The sequence below is a fragment of the Triticum urartu genome, chromosome 1A, assembly GCF_056163025.1.
Source record: "Triticum urartu cultivar PI428250 chromosome 1A, HENAU_Tu73, whole genome shotgun sequence".
NCBI classification, from domain to species: Eukaryota; Viridiplantae; Streptophyta; class Magnoliopsida; order Poales; family Poaceae; genus Triticum; species Triticum urartu.
In genome coordinates this window covers 274,026,534-274,044,058 of record NC_141873.1, presented here as the reverse complement: position 1 = coordinate 274,044,058, position 17,525 = coordinate 274,026,534, and positions in this window count along the sequence as shown.

The window sequence follows — 17,525 nt, the reverse complement described above, 5'->3', positions numbered from 1 at the left end:
TGCTCAACGCTGGCACCAAATAACAATTATTCAGGTCTAAAACTAATCCCGACGGTAGATGTAGAGGTAGTGTGCCGACGGCGATCACATCAACCTTGTAACCATTTTCGACACGCATTGTCACCTTGTTCTTAGACAATCTTCGCTTAATCCATATCCCCTATTTCGAGTTGCAAATATGAGCAACAGAACCAGTATCAAACACCCAAGCGCTACTACGAGCATTAGTAAGGTACACATCAATAACATGTATATCAAATATACCTTTCACTTTGCCATCCTTCTTATCCGCCAAATACTTGGGGCAGTTCCACTTCTAGTGACCAATCCCTTTGTAGTAGAAGCACTCAGTTTCAGGCTTAGGTCCAGACTTGGATTTCTTCCCTTGAGCAGAACTTGCTTGTTGTTCTTTTTTAAGTTCACCTTCTTCCCTTTTCCCTTTTTCTTGAAACTAGTGATCTTGTTAGCCATCAACACTTGATGCTCCTTCTTGATTTCTACCTCTGCAGCCTTTAGCATTGCGAAGAGCTCGGGAATTGTCTTTTCCATCCCTTGCACATTATAGTTCATCACGAACCCTTTATATCTTGGTGGCAGTGATTGAAGAAATCTGCCAATGACACTATCATTAGGAAGATTAACTCCCAGCTGAGTCAAGTGGTTATGGTACCCGGACATTCTGAGTATGTGTTCACTGATAGAACTATTCTCCTCCATTTTGCAGCATTAGAACTTGTTGTAGACTTCATATCTCTCAACTCAGGCATTTTCTTGAAATATTAACTTCAACTCCTGGAACATCTCATATGCTCCATGATGTTCAAAACGTCTTTGAAGTTCCGATTCTAAGCCATAAAGCATGGCACACTGAACTATCGAGTAGTCATCAGCTTTGCTCTGCCAGACGTTCATAACATCCAGAGTTGCTCCTACAGCGGTTCTTGCACCTAGCGGTGCTTCTAGGACATAATTCTTTTGTGCAGCAATGAGGATAACCCTCAAGTTATGAACCCAGTCCATGTAGTTGCTACCATCATCTTTCAACTTAGCTTTCTCTAGGAACGCATTAAAATTCAACGGAACGGTAGCACGGGCCATTGATCTACAACAACATAGATATGCAAAAACTATCAGGACTAAGTTCATGATAAATTAAATTTGAAAGGGATCGAGAAGAGGTGTCTAGAGGGGGGTGAATAGACACTTAGCAAAGAAAAGTGGCAGTTTTTAATTTCTTCAAGTTGAGGTGGAGTATTAGCACATGTTTAAACATTCACAATACATATCAAGCAAGCATGGCAAGAGTATATGGGCAGCGGAAAGTAAAGCATGCAACTTTGCAAGAATGTAAAGGGATGGGATTGGAGTTTGCAAACGCAATTGGAGACACGGAGATTTTTGGCATGGTTCCGATAGGTGGTGCTATCGTACATCCACGTTGATGGAGACTTCAACCCATGAAGGGTAACGGTTGCGCGAGTCCACGGAGGGCTCCACCCACGAAGGGTCCACGAAGAAGCAACCTTGTTTATCCCACCATGGCCATCGCCCACGAAGGACTTGCCTCACTAGGGTAGATCTTCACGAAGTAGGCGATCTCCTTGCCCGTACAAACTCCTTGGTTCAACTCCACAATCTTGACAGAGGCTCCCAAGTGACACCTAACCAATCTAGGAGACACCACTCTCCAAAAGGTAATAGACAATGTGTTGATGATGAACTCCTTGCTCTTGTGCTTCAAATGATAGTCTTCCCAACACTCAACTCTCTCTCATAGGATTGGATTTGGTAGAAAGATGATTTGAGTGGAAAGCAACTTGGGAAGGGCTAGAGATCAAGATTTATGTGTTTGGAATGGAATATCTTGACCTCAACACAAGTGTAGGTGGTTCTCTCTCAGAAAATGTATGATGGAAGTGTAGGCATGTTCTAATGGCTCTCTCCATGAATGAAGAGTGCGTGGAGGGGTATGTATAGCCTCCACATAAAATCTAACCGTTATACACAATTTACCAAACTCGGTGGGACCGAATCAGAAAACTCGGTCAGACCGATTTAGTTCATAATGTGACCGTTAGGAGTTTCGGTGGGACCGATATGATCAACTCGGTAGGACCGATGTGCTAGGGTTAGGGTAAAGCCTCATCTCGGTTTGACCGATTACACAAACTCGGTGGGACCGATTTGGGTAATAAGTGAAACAGAGAGTTGGCCAAGCAAACTCGGTGAGACCGATTGCATATTTTGATGGGACCGAAATTATTGTAATAGGCAACAGAGATTTTGCAAGCCCATCTTGGCGAGACCGAGATCCCATCGGTGAAACCGAATTGGTTAGGGTTTTTGGCAGTGGCTATGTCAACAGAACTCGGTGGCGCCAGATAGAAAGTTTCGGTAGGGCCGAGTTTGTCTTTTGGTTTGGGACAAATGTGGGTGTGAGAAAGTGGTTGAGGGCTTTGGAGCATATCACTAAGCACTTTGAGCAAGCAAGCCATTAAGCAACAGCTCGTCCCCTTTTAATAGTATTGGCTTTCCTATGGACTCAATGTGATCTTGGATCACTAAAATAGAAAATGTAGAGTCCAGAGCTTTGAGCTTGAGCCAATCCTTTGTCCTCATCATCTTGAAGAGGTTCCACATCCTCTAGTCCATGCCACTCCATTGTTGAACTTATCTGAAACATACTAGATGAAAACATTAGTCCAACAAGAGATATGTTGACAATAATTACCAAAATCACCCAGGGAGCACTTGTGCTTTCAAAAGTTCAATTAATCATATTACTTAAGAACTCACACTTAGATAGACATCGCTCTAGTCATCTAAATGATCACGTGATCCATAGCAACTAAACCATGTCCGATCATCACGTGAGATGGAGTGTTTTCAATGGTGAATATCACTATGTTGATCATATCTACTATATGTTTCACGTTCGACCTTTCGGTCTCAGTGTTCCGAGGCCATATCTGCATATGCTAGGCATAAAGGATAAACATCACATGCAATCAATATAAGTGATATGATATGGCCATCATCATCTTGTGCCTTTGATCTCCATCTCCAAAGCACCGTCATGATCACCATCATCACCGACTTGACACCTTGATCTCCATCGAAGCATCGTTGTCGTCTCGCCAACTATTGCTTCTACGACTATCGCTACCGCTTAGTGATAAAGTAAAGCAATTACATGGCGATTGCATTTCATACAATAAAGTGACAACCATAAGGCTCATGCCAGTTGCCGATAACTTTTACAAAACATGATCATCTCGTACAACAATTTATATCTCATCACGTCTTGACCATATAACATCACAACATGCCTTGCAAAAACAAGTTAGACGTCCTCTACTTTGCTGTTGCAAGTTCTACATGGCTGCTACGGGCTTCTTTCAAGAACCGTTCTTACCTACGCATCAAAACCACAACGATTTTTTGTCAAGTGTGTTGTTTTAACCTTCAACAAGGACTGGCCGTAGTCAAATTCGATTCAACTAAAGTTGGAGAAACAGACACCCGCCAGCCACCTGTGTGCAAAGCACGTCGGTAGAACCGGTCTCATAAACGTGGTCATGTAATGTTGGTCCTAGCCGCTTCATCCAACAATACCGCCGAATCAAAATAAGACGTTGGTGGTAAGCAGTATGACTTTTATCGCCGACAACTCATTGTGTTCTACTCGTGCATATCATCTACACATAGACCTGGCTCTGATGCCACTGTTGGGAACGTAGCATGCAATTTCAAAAAAAAATCCTACGATCACGCAAGATCTATCTAGGAGATGCATAGCAACGAGAGGGGGAGAGTGTGTCCACGTACCCTCGTAGACCTAAAGCGGAAGCGTTAGGTTAACACGGTTGATGTAGTCGAATGTCTTCGTGATCCAACCGATCCAAGTAACGAACGTATGACACCTCCGTGTTCAGCACACATTCATCTTGATGACGTCCCTCGAACTCTTGATCCAGTAGAGGGTCGAGGGAGAGTTCCTTCAGCATGACGGCATGGTGACAGTGATGGTGATGTGATCTGCGCAGGGCTTCGCCTAAGCACTACGACGCTATGACTGGAGGACTAAACTGTGGAGGGGGGCATCGCACACGGCTAAGAGACTATTGATGTGCCTTTGGGGTGCCCCCCGCCCCCGTATATAAAGGAGGGGAGGAGGAGGAGGCCGGCCAGGGGGCGCGCGCCATGGGGGGGGGTCCTACTAGGAGTAGGATTCGCCCCCTTTTTTTCCTTACTTCCACCGGAGGGAAAAGGAAGGAGAGGGAGAGGGAAAGGGAAAGGGGGGCCACACCCCCTCCTCCTTGTCCTATCCGGACTCCCTAGGATGGGGGACGCACGCCACCACCCCCGCCCCCCGCGGGCTTCCCTCTCTCTCCCTTAGGCCCATGTAGGCCCAACACTTCCTCGGGGGCTTCCGGTAACCCCTCGGTACTCCGGAAAAATACCCGAATCACTCGGAACCATTCTGATGCCCGAATACTACCTTCCAATATATGAATCTTTACCTATCAACCATTTGAAGACTCCTCGTCATGTCCGTGATTTCATCTAGGACTCCGAACAAACTTCGGTCACCAAAACACATAACTCATAATACAAAATCATCACTGAACGTTAAGCGTGCGGACCCTACGGGTTCGAGAACTATGTAGAGATGACCGAGACACATCTCCGGTCAATAACTCTCTCCGTGGGTCCTTGAGTTGCTTAGGATTTCGAGGATTGCGGAACGGAAATGCAATAAATCATGATATGCATGGATGATCTATGTATAACATTCCAAATTGAAAATTTGGGATGTTACAAACCTACCCCCTTTAAGATGAATCTCGCCCTCGAGATTCGGGTTGGCTAGAAAATAGGTATGGGTGGTCCTTGCAGAGATCATCCTCTCGTTCCCAGGTAGCTTCATCCTCGGTATGGTGGCTCCACTGGACTTTGCAAAACTTGATAACCTTACTGCGGGTGACTCTGCTGGAAAACTCAAGAATCCTAACTGGCTTCTCCTCGTAAGTCAAATCACTGTCCAACTGAATCGCCTCCAAGGGTACTGTATCTCTTAATGGTATATCCGCCATCTCAGCATGACACTTCTTCGGCTGTGAAACGTGGAACACATCGTGGACTCCTGACAATCCCTCAGGTAACTCCAACTTGTAGGCAACTTCTCCCATCCGTTCCAAAATGCGATATGGTCCTACAAATCTCGGGGCTAACTTTCCTTTAACTCCAAAACGTTTTACTCCTCGCAAGGGCGATACTCGCAGATATTCTCCATCTCCAATTTCGTAGGTTACCTCCTTGCATTTTGAGTCTGCATAACTCTTCTGCCTGGACTGAGCAATCTTCAGTCGGTCTCGGATCAATTTTACCTTCTCCTCAGATTCTTTAATCAAGTCTGGTCCAAACAACTGTCGGTCTCCTACCTCATCCCACATCAACGGTGTTCTGCACTTGCGTCCATACAGGGCTTCAAACGGTGCCATCTTCAAACTGGTTTGGTAGCTATTGTTGTATGAGAACTTTGCATACGGCAAATTGTCATCCCAACTAGATCCATAATCTAGCGCACAGGCTCTCAACATGTCCTCCAAAATTTGATTGACTCTCTCAGTCTGTCCATCTGTTTGCGGGTGAAACGCTGTACTGAACTCCAATCTCGTTCCCAGAGTCTGGTGTAACTGATGCCAAAACTTTGAAGTAAACTGTGTTCCTCGATCCGATACGATGGTCCTCGGAACTCCATGCAGACATACGATCCTGGACATATATATCTTGGCCAACTTTGCACTTGTATAAGTGGTTTTTACTGGGATGAAGTGAGCTAGTTTGGTCAAACGATCAACTACTACCCATATGGAATCATATCCTGCTTTAGTCCTGGGTAATCCGGTGATAAAGTCCATGCCAAGTTTATCCCACTTCCATTCGGGTATCGGCATAGGCTGTAACAGTCCTGCTGGCTTCTGATGTTCTGCCTTAACTCTCTGACATACATCACATACAGCTACATACTCGGCAATATCCTTCTTCATACCAGTCCACCAGAAACGTTCCTTCAAATCCAAATACATCTTGGTGTTTCCGGGGTGTATCGAGTATGGTGAGTCATGGGCCTCTTGAAGTATTAACTTCCTGATCTCCTGGTTATTGGGCACATAAACTCGGTCCTCAAACCATAGGGTATCGTGCTCATCTTCACGAAAACCTTTGGCTTTTCCTTTGCCCATCTTCTCCTTTATCTCGGCAATCTCTTTATCATCGTTCTGAGCTTCCCGAATCTTGTCCAGCAATGTCGACTGAACCTCCATTGTGGCAATGAACCTTCTAGGTACAATCTCTAATCGAAGTTCCATGATGTCCTTTGCTAATTCATTCGGCAGTCCTTTACTTTCAAGGATATTAGCATAACTCTTCTGACTCAATGCGTCTGCTACGACATTGGCCTTTCCTGGATGATAGTGTAGCTTCATGTCATAATCTTTTATAAGCTCCAACCATCTCCTCTGCCTAAGGTTCATCTCCTTCTGGGTGAAGATGTACTTCAAACTCTTGTGATCCGTGTACACATCACAACGGTTTCCAATAAGGTAATGTGTCCAAGTCTTCAACGCATGCACTACGGCTGCTAGCTCCAAATCATGCGTAGCATAATTTAACTCATGAGGTTTTAGTTGCCGTGAGGCATACGAAACAACTCTTCTGTCCTGCATAAGCACACATCCAAGTCCTAAGCGAGAGGCGTCGCAATACACTTGGAACTCCTTATGTATATCTGGCAGTACTAGCACTGGGGCTGTAGTCAAACGTTTTTTCAACTCCTGGAAACTTGCTTCACAATCTTCTGTCCATTTAAACTTGGTATCCTTCTTCAACAGTTCAGTCATTGGTTTTGCAATCTTGGAAAAATTCTCAATGAATCTCCGGTAGTATCCTGCGTGTCCAAGAAAACTACAGATCTCGCTAACTGAGGTGGGTGCCAACCATTCAGTGACTGACTGAACCTTGCTGGGGTCTACTGCTATACCTTCTCCTGATATAACATGTCCAAGGAATCCGACTTCCTTTATCCAAAACTCGCATTTGCTAAACTTAGCATACAACTGGTGTTCCCTGAGCTTCTCGAGAACTAAACGCAAATGCTCTTTGTGCTCCTCCTCGTTCTTCGAGTATACCATGATATCATCAATAAACACCACAAAAAACTTGTCCAAATACTCCATGAACACCTTGTTCATCATGCTCATGAAATAGGCAGGGGCGTTAGTCAGTCCAAACGACATGACCGTGTACTCGTATAATCCATATCGCGTTGTGAACACCGTCTTTGGTATGTCCTTCTCTCGTATCTTCAACTGATGATACCCTGATCGTAAATCGTTCTTTGAGAACACTTTAGCTCCTTGCAACTGATCAAACAGATCGTTGATCATCGGCAGTGGTTACTTGTTCTTTATTGTCACTTCATTCAAGGCTCGGTAATCAACAACCATGCTTAGGGATTTATCCTTCTTCTCAACCAAAAGTACTAGGGCTCCCCAAGGTGATGAACTTCTTCGGATGTATCATTTCTCCAATAACTCCTTGATTTTTTTCTTAATTTCTTCCAGATCATTTGCGGGCATACGATAGGGTCTCTTGGATATTGGTCCTGTACCTGGCAACAGCTATATCAAAAACTCAATGTCTCTGTCCGGTGGCATGCCTGGTAACTCCTCTGAGAAAACATCCGGGTAATCCTTTACTACCGGCACTTCCTCCTGAACAACTCCCGTAAGGGCATTCACTTGGTTCCTTTTTGGCACATGCCTAGACACATACTTAATCCTTTTTCCCTCCGGGGTGGTGAGATAAATCGACCTACTCGCACAGTCAATGCTTCCTCCATACTTTGACATCCAGTCCATACCCAATATCACATCCAATCCTTGCGACTCTAAGATAATTAGGTCGGACGGAAACACATGTGTGCCAATGGTTAAGGGTATCTGGTCACACCATCGGCTAGCCATATATTCTGCTCCGGGTGAACTCACTAAAAGAGGGGTCCTAAGGGTTTGGGTTGGTAGGTTATACTTATCCACGAATCCCCTTGATATGTATGAATGCGATGCACCAGTATCGAAAAGAACAAGAGCGGTAAATGACTTAACCAAAAACTTACCTATTACCGCGTCCGGCTGCTCTTCAACCTCCTCCAGTTAATGTGGTTCACTTGTCCTTTATTGAATGGATTGGGATTCTTCCCAGCGCTTCCATTTCCGTTTCCATTCCTTCCTTGGGGGCAATCATTGGCATAGTGCCCTGTCTTCCCGCACTTAAAACAGGTAACCTGACTTAAGTCTATTTTGGCGGGAGTGGACGGGTTGGAGCGGTTCTGATTGTTGTTAGCTCCGTTCCCATTCCCATTCTTAGCACCACTGTGGTTATGTGATCCTCCTCCAGTGTGGTTGTGACCTCCATGGTTGTGAACAAGTCCTCCCGAGTTCGGGGTTAGGCGAGGCTTCTGCTGAGCTCCTGAGTTATACTTCCCTTGTCCATACTTTCTCTTGCGGCTCTCAATCTGCTGCTGTTTCCCTTCAATCATAAGAGCCTTATCTACCAACTCCTGGTAGTTGTTGAAGGTTGCTACCATCAACTGCATGCTCATCTCATCATTCAACCCTTCCATAAACTTCTCCTGCTTCGCGGCATCTGTGGCCACATCATCAGGGGCATAGCATGATAACTTGCTAAACTCATCCACGTACTGAGCCACAGTACGGTTCCCCTGGCGTAGGTTGCGGAACTCCCGCTTCTTCATCTGCATAGCTCCAGTTGAGACATGGGCGGTGCGGAAAGCTTGCTGAAACTGGTCCCAAGTGACGTTGGCTACCGGAAAAGTGGCTGTGTAATTCTCCCACCATGAGGCTCCTGGTCCATCCAATTGATGTGCGGCAAAGTGCACCCTCTCAGCATCTGTGCAACCTGCGATGGTCAACTCCCTTCCAATACAGCGTAGCCAATCATCAACAACTATAGGCTCGGTGCTACTGGAAAACACCGGCGGCTGTAACCTTAAAAACGGGCTAGGTTGTCCACTGGCGGTGGGTTGTTGTTGCCCTGGTTCTGAACTAGCAATTTCATCAAGGCATTCTGCTGCTGGATCAACTGGGTGAGCTCCGGCGGGAAGGCAAAACCGGGGTCACGTCTCGGAGGCATCTGAGGGGTTTAGATGGGAGAGATTTAGAATAGAAGAGGTCTAATGAGAAAGCACTACCCATATGCACATGAGATAAACACAATCATTTCACTCAATACAAGCGGTCTAGGACTATCGCAAAAGTGCTCACTACTACTACATACATGGGGAAAATACTACTAATAGTTGGTGGTCATCTAGAAATTTTGATCGGTGGAAGACTCCATGATGTCTGCTCCAGCTTCGTATTCAAAGTCATCATCACTAGGGTTGGAGTCGGTGTCGTCGATGATGATGTAGTTGTCCGGGCAAGTGGAATCGTTGTCTTCTACTCCCGGTGCTGGTCCTCCCATGAATACTCCGATCTTCTTGACTAGGTCGTCATTCTTCTCCAGTAGGGTCTTGATTTCCTCCTCATATCCATCGCGAGTAAACTTGAGTTCTTCCTCCAGCTCGATGATCCTAGTCTTCGTCTTCTTCAAGTCCATCATGTCCGCACACATCTGGTTCTCCTGACATCGAATGTGCTGGTTTAATTCCTGGATGAAAGCTGCAATGGATCTATCCTTCTTAGTGCTGATTACTTCCCATTGCTCGTCTCGGCGCCCACATATTTGGTAGATAGTGTCCTGGAGATCCCTGTGATACACTTCTCCAATACGTCCCATGGTGATGTGAGCTGCCATACTCTTTCCTAAACTCCAGGTTGGTGCTTCGAAAGGAAACTCTATGGGTTTAGAAGTTGGCGAGAACGTCCTTCCTGGAACTTGTACTTGAATCATCCAGCGCTCTTCTTCTGGTAAAGTGGCGTTGTACATCCCGGTGAACCTTGGTATTCCAATGTTCAAGTACCTAGTGACTTCCTTCAAGTGGCGTCCAAAAGGTGTGTCTTCATCCGGTTGTGCAAACTTGTTCTTCATCTCCGTCATCCTAAAGAGTAGAAAATGGAGAGGAGTCAGAAATGAGAAGAGAAGTGTGACCTAGGGTTTATCTTAGTGGTCGTGTCCTACACTCAGCGTGTGCTCTGATACCATCTTGTAGCGACCCGACCTCAGATGGTCAAGTCTCTGTGCTTCAGTGTCATCCCTGGATCGGTAATGCTGACACACACAGTACTCGAAGGATTTATAACAGAGTAGCAATCACACACTTGTTACATCAAATGTCTCCAAAGAGAACTTATTACAATAATATGGCTTAAGGCCATCTAATGCGATAACAACGGAAGGCTTGGAAGATAAGGTGAGTCCATCAACTCCAACGGCATAGCTGAGCTGCACGGCAACGACCTAACGAACCTTACTCCTCGTCTGAAAAGTCTGCAACATAATACATTGCAGCCCGAAAATGGGTCAGCACATGGAATATGCTGGCAAAGTAACACAGTAGAGCAAAAACAAAATAATGCTATCACTATATGCATATTTGGCTGGTGGAAAGCTCTATGGTTATAGTTTTGCGAAAAGCCAATTTTTTCCTACAACAAAGGAATAGATTTTAATTTTACTATCATGGTGGTTGAAACATCATTGAGAAGGTACCCCCAACTCAATCCCAATTAAAGTGATTAACAACCCAACAATATTAATTAAACATGGTGAGATACATGTGATAACCCAAGTACTAGATACTCAAGAATTGTCCATAACCGGGGACACGGCTAACCATGATTATATTGTACACTCTGCAGAGGTTTGCGCACTTTTCCCCACAAGACTCGATCGCCTCCGTTGGATTTCTCGCACTACATGGTGTTTGAGAAACGGATGACCGAGACACAGTCTTTCAGACGTTAACTCTCTACTCCGGGTAGACCATACCAAACCTACAAAACCCACTACCTACTGATCTACCTCTTCAAGAGCTTCACGTAACTTACTCAACTATGCTAGAGCCCATAATAGCTTGTGGCTGCACACGGAAGTTTCTAGCATGAATCATATTAGTTCCCTTTGAGCCTGGGTGGCGGTCCATAGGAAGATCACACGGGTACCCCGGGATTTCCAAAAAAACAGATAACACTGGGTTCCCCAGGTGCCTCAATCCACCCAGTTGTTTGATTAAGTTGCCACCTTAAGTTGAACCATTAATTAACAATCTCACATCTGACATGAATTTCACTCAAACCCAAACCACGTCTACGAGCATAGCATAGCAATATAAGCAATATGTAGAAGTAACTCCCAAGGGTTTGAATGTAACAGGGCAATAGGTTCTACCTCAGCAACTACTTCCCAACTCACAAGTTAATGACATCCTAATCATGCAATGTTTGAGGATTGGAACTAATGCATAAAAACTGGGTAATAATGGGATATGATCAAAGTGTTACTTGCCTTGCCGACGATCCGCGAATCCTAGAGACTCGTAGTAACAGGCTCCGCACTCCGGGAATTCTATCGCAAGCAAACAATAACATACATAAGTAACAAACAATGATGCACAAGCAAAACTCAAATAAGAGAGGTTGGCCAGAAATTTCAACTTAAGAACTCTGGTACGCAAAAAGAATCAAATTAAACGAAGCAACGAAAGTCAAACGACGAAAGAAAGAAGCTTCGTTTACTAATCTGAAACTAGGTCAAAATTTTACAGTAGCAAAAACTTGTTTGAGTTGATTAACTGAAAAGAGGGTTTCGAGACGAAACTCCAGGCGCTTGAATCGCTATTCCGATAAATGAGCGAAAAGATAAACAGGATCTAAGATCGGATCAGAAATCGCGATCAGAGAAAATCGCGGAATAAATCCGATAAAAGAAAACTCACGAACAGACTAACGAACGAGCGTTCATTAGTTGTAACTAACGGGTGAGAAACCGTTCGTTAAAACGAACGTTCGGACGAACGTCCGCTAACTAGAAGAACCGAGAAAGAAAAAAACCGGCGAATCCGAAAAAAATGGATCTAGGGTTTCTAAAAAAACCGAACGGTCTTTATAAAAAAATGGCGGCGGGGCGCGGCGGCTACCTCTGGCGAGAGGTCCGGCGAGGCGAGGCAGCGGCGGGCGGCGGCTTGCAGGGCGGCGGCGCTCGGCGGCGGCGTGAGCTGCGGCGACGGCGATGGCAAGCGGCGGTGGTGGTGTGGTGTTGGGGGCGGGGTGGCGGCGTATATAAAGGGGGTGGGGCAGCGACTTGGAGGAGGGGGCAAGGCACGGCGGAGGCGGAGTCCAACTCGGACTCCGGTCCGAGTGGCGGCGGCGGCCTGGCGCGGTGGCCTGGCGGTGGCCTGGCGCGGCTGGGCCTTAGGCCCAGTCGGCGCGGGAACCCTTTTTTTAAACTTCGCCGACTGAAATAAAATCCTAAAAAAACAAATAAAAACCTAAAAATGCCAAAACAAATTTTCACCGTCTAAATAAAATATTTAGGACGAGTTGAACATTTTCTTGGCCATAAAAATGCAATTTTGAAAACGTGCAATTTTTCTAATGCAAATAAAATCCGAATAAAACCAAATAAAATCTAATGAATGATTTTAATATTTTCCATCCAATATTTCAATTATTTTGGAGAAGTCATATTATCTCCACTCATTTGATTTAATATGAAATATTTTTCGGAGAGAAAAATTATTAAAATCAAAATCCTCGTTTCATTATTTGATAAAAATCAAATATGAAAACCGGAAAATCCCCAACTCTCTCCGTGGGTCCTTGAGTTGCTTAGGATTTCGAGGATTGCGGAACGGAAATGCAATAAATCATGATATGCATGGATGATCTATGTATAACATTCCAAATTGAAAATTTGGGATGTTACACAGAGATACCTCTCCAATACAAGGAGTGACAAATCCTAATCTTGATCTATGCCAACCCAACAAACACCTTTAGAGACACCTGTAGAGCATATTTATAATCATCCAGTTACGTTGTGACGTTTGGTAGCAGACGAGGTGTTCCTCAGGTATTCGGGAGTTGCATAATCTCATAGTCAGAGGTATATGTATACGTCATGAAGAAAGCAATAGAAATAAAACTAAATGATCATTATGCTAAGCTAACGGATGGGTCTTGTCCATCACATCATTATCTAATGATGTGATCCCATTCATCAAATGACAACACATGTCTATGGTTAGGAAACGTAACCATCTTTAATTAACGAGCTAGTCAAGTAGAGGCATACTAGGGACACTCTTTTTTGTCTATGTATTCACACATGTACTAAGTTTCCGGTTAATACAATTCTAGCGTGAATAATAAAAATTTATCATGATATAAGGAAATATAAATAACAACTTTATTATTGCCTCTAGGGCATATTTCCTTCAATGAGCACATTCAAAAGACTGAGCCGACATATCATCTTGAAATCTATGAAGTCACCGTAGGCGGCTCAGCGTCGATGGGAACGTCTTCTCCCACTGAAAGCGCACCACCAGAAATCCTGAAATAAATCCAGGAATAATGCGAGCACCAGCACTTAAACCCTGGTGGGCTGGGGATACCACTATCCCTCTAACCATCTAACCACAGGTTGGTTCACTTGTTCACGGGGTTGCTGGGTAGTGACGGGTGTTCGTGTATAGCACTCTCAGTCCCGTTCCTTTTTTACTTCTTTTTGGGATTGAAAAATAAATCAACTTTCACAAGACAAAATAAATATGAAATTAATTTTCATATTGTATAAAGTATTGTATACATTAATATTTTCTAATATGAACGTGGTTAAAATTTACAAAGTTTGACATCACACAAATCTTATATATGGAATAAAAGAAACCGGAGAGTCCACTATGGCTGTTGAAGGGGTTATACGGAGATAAACCTACACATACATATAGCCCAGCCTAAGGCCCAATACGAGTCGAAATACGGTACAGAATACAATGGACCAAGGGGCTATCAACCACGCCCAATGAGGTTACAACCCAAGACATGAGATACCAAAGGGGATACCTATCACAGGACCAAGTGTCTACGATTGAATTGCCACCTCTAACGGACATGACTCAACAGTCGGTCGGTTGCACTCTAGGATTTCATGCCCCCCAATGCAATCAATAGCGCAGTTACCCAACGGTAGAGTAATCCTATTAAATACGACAGTTGCCAAGGAGTATTGGTCACTAACAGTTGATCATGCCTCGGATCATCAATAACATTTAATACCCTCCTAGATCACTCTATATAAGCAGGGAGGAGAGCACCAGACAGAGGTTTCAACTCTCTCATATTATACCTTATGCCAAGAGCTAAGAACACCACAAGTGTAGGGTATTACCTCCACCAGAGAGGGCCTGAACCTATATAAACCCTTATGCATACTCCTACCTGTACTGTTCGGTACATAAGATTGCCTCCACATACACAACGCTGTAGTAGTCACTATTATATTGACGAATGTTGGCACCAACCTTGGGCAAGCATCTATTTACATCATGGTGCACATTGTTCCTTCATCAACTCCTACCGTCAGCATTCGTTTCATGTTTCGGTGTCCTTGAGTTCGCCATTAATGGCTCAGTGTGGCATTCCGGTGCCCCGTTGAACGATGCTGACTACCGACACGCGGGAGCATTCATTATTGAACCAATGACTCTGTCGTTTTGAGCCTCCGACTCTTGGTTTCGCATCAGCCGGTCGGCTTAGCACCACGGCACCGACAGAAGCTCTCGGGCAAGCCTCGTCCATAGTTTCATCATTCCGCAAGCCAGCTCGACGGGGTGATGGACACTAAATCATTGATCATTCTGCTAGAGTTTGAGTCTGGGGAGGAAGATAGTTGTGAAACTCATGGTGCCGTGGATGAATTCTTAATGGATGGCACACTGCCTCCTGAGTCAAGCCTACGAGGGGGGCACTGGTCGATCCATCTGCTACAACCAGCAATGTCATGGCAGGTGATAGCTCCATCGTATCTACTTTTCCGAACTCTTTTGCCCTTGTTCCAGACTCTAATTTGCATGATTTGAATGGAACTAACCCGGACTGATGCTATTTTCAGCAGAATTGCCAAGGTGTTATTTTTGTGCAGAAATAAAAGTTCTCGGAATGACCTAAAAATTCACGGAGATCACTTTTAGAATTAATAAAAAAAATTGGTGAAAGAATCAAGTGAAGGGGGCCCACACCCTGGCCACAGGGGGGACGCCCACCCCCCTGGGGCGCGCCACCCATCCTTGTGGGCCCCCTCGACCTCCATCGACCTCAACTCCAACTCCATATATTCATGTTCGGGGAGAAAAAATTCAAAGAGAAGGATTCATCGCGTTTTACGATATGGAGCCGCCGCCAAGCCCTATTCTTCCTCGGGAGGGTAGATCTAGAGTCTGTTTTGGGCTCCAGAGAGGGGAATCCATTGCCATCGTCATCATCAACCATCCTCCATCACCAATTTCATGATGCTCACTGCCGTGCGTGAGTAATTCCATCGTAGGCTTGCTGGACCGTGATGGATTGGATGAGATTTACCACGTAATCGAGTTAGTTTTGTTAGGGTTTGATCCCTAGTATCCACTATGTTCTAAGATTGATGTTGCTATGACTTTCCTATGCCTAATGCTTGTCACTAGGGCCCGAGTGCCATGATTTCAGATCTGAACCTATTATGTTTTCATGAATATATTTGTGTTCTTGATCTGATATTGCAAGTTATAGTCACCTACTACATGTTATGATCCGGCAACCCCGGAGTGACAATAGCTGGGACCACTCCTGATGATGACCGTAGTTTGAGGATTTCATGTATTCACTAAGTGCTAATGCTTTGGTCCGGTACTCTATTAAAAGGAGGCCTTAATATCCCTTAGTTTGCACTAGGACCCCGCTGCCACGGGAGGGTAGGACAAAAGATGTCATGCAAGTTCTTTTCCATAGGCACGTATGACTATATTCGGAATACATGCCTACATTATATTGATGAATTGGAGCTATTTTTGTGTCACCCTATGTTATAACTATTGCATGATGAATGCCATCCAACATAATTATCCATCATTGATCCATTGCCTACGAGCTTTTCACATATTGTTCTTTGCTCCGTTACTTTTCCGTTGCCACTGTTATGGTTGCTACAAAACTGCTACCGTTACTTTTGGCACTATTACCGTTACTTCCATACTACTTTGCTACTAAATATTTTGCTGCAGATATTAAGTCTTTCAGGTGTGGTTGAATTGACAACTCAGATGATAATACTTGAGAATATTCTTTGGCTCTCCTTGTGTCGAATCAATAAATTTGGGTTGAATACTCTACCCTCAAAAACTGTTGTGATCCCCTACACTTGTGGGTTATCAATACCTTTTTGTGGCGCTGTTGCCGGGGAGCATAGCTCTATTCTCTGAGTCACTTGGGATTTATATCTGTCGATCACTATGAGGAATTTGAAAGATCAAAGAACCAAGATTTTTCCCTCGACTACGAGGGAGGTAAGGAACTGCCATCTAGCTCTGCACTTGATTATCCTTCTGTTTTGAGTAAACTTGCGACACCTACACCTGCTATTGATTCGAATATGTCACATGTTTATTGATGATGCCACTTGTGCTATGCATGATGCTTATGATGAAACTACTTCTCTGCTTGATAATACTGTGCCACTAGGTGAATTTCTTGATGAACAACTTTCTAGGGTTATAGAGAATGAAATTACTAAAACTGATGATGAAGATTATGATTCTCCCCCTAGATATGAATTGCTTGTTGTACCCAAGGGTTATGTTATGGATGAAGAAACTGCTAGAGACTTCTTTCCTTACAATGATAGAGAGGATATTAAGAAATTGTTAGCTAAGCTGAAAGAAAAATCCTTGAATGCTAGAATGAAATATGATCCCGCTTTTGCTATTTCACCTATCATTGTTACTAGTAAGGATTATGAATTCTCTGTCGATCCTGAGTTAATTGCTTTGGTTGAATCTGATCCTTTCTATGGTTATGAATCTAAAACTATTGTGGTACATCTTACTAACCTGAATGATATAGCCGCCCTATTTGCTCATGAGGAAAAAATTCGCTACTACTATATTCTTAAATTGTTTCCTTTCTCGTTAAAGGGTGATGCTAATATATGGTTTAATTCTCTTGGTCCTGGTTGTGTGAGTAGTCCCCAGGATATGATTTACTACTTCTTTGAAAAATATTTCCCCGCTCATAAGAAACAAGCTGCTTTAAGGGAAATATTTAATTTTGTGCAAATTGAAGAAGATAGTCTCCCACAAGCTTGGGGGAGGCTTCTCCAATTACTTAATGCTTTGCCTGATCATCCTCTCAAGAAAAATGAAATAGTTGATATGTTTTATAATGGACTAACCGATGCTTCCAGAGACCACTTGGATAGTTGTGCCGGTTGTGTTTTCAGGGAAAGAACTGTTGAGCAAGCTA